This window comes from Etheostoma spectabile, unplaced genomic scaffold (genome assembly GCF_008692095.1).
Source record: "Etheostoma spectabile isolate EspeVRDwgs_2016 unplaced genomic scaffold, UIUC_Espe_1.0 scaffold461, whole genome shotgun sequence".
Lineage (NCBI taxonomy): Eukaryota > Metazoa > Chordata > Actinopteri > Perciformes > Percidae > Etheostoma > Etheostoma spectabile.
Window position 1 is genome coordinate 43,316 of NW_022605614.1, and position 3,573 is coordinate 46,888.

Consider the following 3,573-nt stretch of genomic DNA (forward strand, 5'->3'; position numbering starts at 1 on the left):
GGAAGAAGGTGCTCTGGTCAGATGAAACCAAAATCAAACTTTTTGGCCACAATGCAAACGATATGTTTGGCGTAAAAGAAACACAGCTCATCACCCTCAACACACCATCCCCACTGTCAAACATGGTTCTCGCAGCGTAGGCAACCGCCTCCTGGTCAGACCCGGCCCCCCTGTTTCATTCAGCCGGGACACGGGAAGATGGTTCAGATTGAGGGAAGATAGATGCAGCAAATACAGACCATTCTGGGGAAAACCTGTTGGAGTCTGCAAAAGACCTTAAACTGGGACGGAGATTTATCTTCCAACAAGACAATGATCCCAAACATACAGCAAAATCTACAAAGGAATGGTTCCCAAATAAACGTATCCAGGTGTTAGAATGGCCAAGTCAAAGTCCAGACGAATCAATCGAGAATTGTGGAAAGAACTGAAAACTGCTGTTCACAACGCTTCCATTCAACCTCACTGAGCTCGAGCTGTTTTGCAAGGAAGAATGGGCAAGAACTTCAGTCTCTGGATGTTAAACTGATAGAGACATCCCCCAAGCGACTTGCAGCTGTAATCGCAGCAAAAGGTTACCATAACAATATTATTTTTAAATCTTTTAGCATGTAGCTTGAAGTTTGTTGTTCCGACGCGTAGGTATTTTGAGAACGGCACACACACAGAGAGGAAGGCAAGGGACTAAGGAAACTATGGAAAATGTATTTTAGCAGCAGTTCACCTGTAACATAAATCTAAATCAAAAAGACAAGAAATAAATAGTAAAACAACAATCATAAATAGAAAGAAATATACACACCAAACTTCTTGTTATTGCACATGGTCCGTATGTGAAGGTGTGAATGGTGTGCGTATGTGCAGGGGGTGTAGTGAGGGTGTGTATTCAGTGTGGTGATGTCTTGTGAAAAGAAGCTGTTCTGAGTCTATTGGTCCTGGCCTGCAGAGGGAGAAGGTCAAAAGGGGGTAGGCAGGATGGGAGCAGTCTAGTCAAGTCTGGTTCATTTGTATTTATATAGCCCAATATCTGCTTTAGGGTTAGGTCTTAAGTCTGGCTTAGACTTTACAATGTTTATGGCCTACAGCACCCTCTGTCCTCAGACCCTTCACATAAGAAAAAAAACTTCAACAGTGAAAAACTTCAAGAAGAGCAGCAAAGGAGGAAACCAGATTTGCGATAGATGTCTATGGAGCATTTAGATGTTCCATGCAGCTGAGCTCAAGAGTAAAGAGAATTACAGTGCCTTGCGAAAGTATCATTGCCCTGTCTACCTCTGTTACAAACCTTGGAGTCAGACTTGACTCAAATCTTACATTTGACACCCACATCCGCCACCTTTGTAAGGTCTCCTTCCTTCACCTCAAAAACATTGCCAAACTCCTTCCTTCCCTCTCCCAACCAGATGCTGAGAAGTTGATCCATGCCTTTGTCTCCTCCAGGTTGGACTACTGTAATGCCCTCCTCGTCGGGATCCCTGGCAGGAGCCTGCAAAAGCTCCAACATATTCAAAATTGCGCTGCCCGGGTCCTGACGAGGAGGCGCAAATATAATCACATCACCCCGGTCCTGAAATCCCTCCACTGGCTGCCCATTAAACCAAGAATCAATACAAAATCTGTCTACTCACCACCAGTGCATTCGGAACTGCTCCTACTACCCAGTGAACCCTACCCCCACACACCACCTCACGAAACCTCCGTCCTCCATCTCCACCTATCGCCTGCTCCAACCAAGGACCAAACTGTCTACGATGGGAGACAGGGCATTCCAGGCAGTTGCACGGCTCTGGAACGCCCTCCAGAGACCCTAAGGGTCCCACAAACTGTGAGACTTTTAAGAAGGGCTAAAGACACTACTATTTCAAAGGCCTTTTAAACAGTTGTTGTTTAATTTTGTTTTATGGTGTTTTATTTTGCTTGTCACTTGTATTTTACTCTGGAAACTGTTTTAACTCCCTATTATTGTAGCACTTTGAGATTTCTTTTGAAATGTAAAGGGCATTATAAATAAAATATTATTATTATTATTTTATTATTATTATTATTAATTATTATTCGGCCCCCTTGAACTTTTCAACCTTTTGACACATTTCAGGCTTCAAACATAAAGATTAAAAATTTGATTTTTTGTGAAAATCACCAACAAGTGGGACACAATTGTGAAGTGGAACGAAACTATTGGATATTTTAAACTTTTTTAGCAAAAAAAACTGAAAAGTGGTGCGTGCAAAATTATTCGGCCCTTTACTTTCAGTGCAGCAAACTCACCCAGAAGTTCAGCGAGGATATCTGAATGACCAATGTTGTCCTAAATGACTGATGGTGATCAATAGAATCCACCTGTGTTGACAAGTCTCTGTATAAATGCACCTGCTCTGTGATAGTTCAGGGTTCTGTTGAAAGCACAGAGAGATCATGAAGACAAGGAACACACCAGGCAGGTCCCTAATACTGTTGTGGAGAAGTTTAAAGCCGATTTGGATACAAAAGATTTTCCAAGCTTTAAAATTCCCAAGGAGCACTGTGCAAGCGATCATTTTGAAAGGAAGGAGCACAGACCACTGCAAATCTACCAAGACTGGCCGTCCCTGTAAACTTTCAGCTCAGACAAGGAGAAGACTGATCAGAGATGCAGCCAAGAGGCCCATGTCACTCTGGATGAACTGCAGAGAACTACAGCTGAGGGGGGAGAGTCTGTCCATAGGACAACAATCAGTCGTACACTGCACAAATCTGGCCTATGGAAGAGTGGCAAGAAGAAACATTTCTCAAAGATATCCATAAAAAGTCTGTCTAAAGTTTGCCACAAGCCACCTGGGAGACACCAAACATGTGGAAGAAGGTGCTCTGGTCAGATGAAACCAAAATCAACTTTTTGGCCAAATGCAAACGATATGTTGGCGTAAAAGAAACACAGCTCATCACCCTCAACAACACATCCCCACTGTCAAACATGGTGGTGGCCGCATCATGGTCTGGGCCTGTTTCTTCAGCAGGGACAGGGAAGATGGTTCAGATTGAGGGAAGATAGATGCAGCCAAATACAGGACCATTCTGGATGAAAACCTGTTGGAGTCTGCAAAAGACCTTAAACTGGGACGGAGATTTATCTTCCAACAAGACAATGATCCCAAACATACAGCAAAATCTACAAAGGAATGGTTCCCAAATAAACGTATCCAGGTGTTAGAATGGCCAAGTCAAAGTCCAGACCTGAATCCAATCGAGAATCTGTGGAAAGAACTGAAAACTGCTGTTCACAAACGCTCTCCATCCAACCTCACTGAGCTCGAGCTGTTTTGCAAGGAAGAATGGGCAAGAACTTCAGTCTCTGGATGTTAAACTGATAGAGACATCCCCCAAGCGACTTGCAGCTGTAATCGCAGCAAAAGGTGGCTCTACAAAGTATTAACGCAAGGGGGCCAATCATTTAGCACGCACCACTTTTCAGTTTTTTATTTGCTAAAAACGTTTAAAATATCCAATAGATTTCGTTCCACTTCACAATTGTGTCCACTTGTTGGTGATTCTTCACAAAAAATAAAACTTTTATTTCTTTATGTTGAAGCCTGA

The 3,573-nt window shown here is 43.0% G+C and overlaps 1 protein-coding gene across 1 annotated transcript in view; it reads right to left on the reverse strand.

Moving 5' to 3' along the window:
* Window positions 1-3,573, reverse strand: part of LOC116686746 (TGF-beta receptor type-2) — a 126,850-nt gene that overhangs the window by 39,693 nt on the left and 83,584 nt on the right. The gene's annotated exons all lie outside the window — the stretch shown is intronic.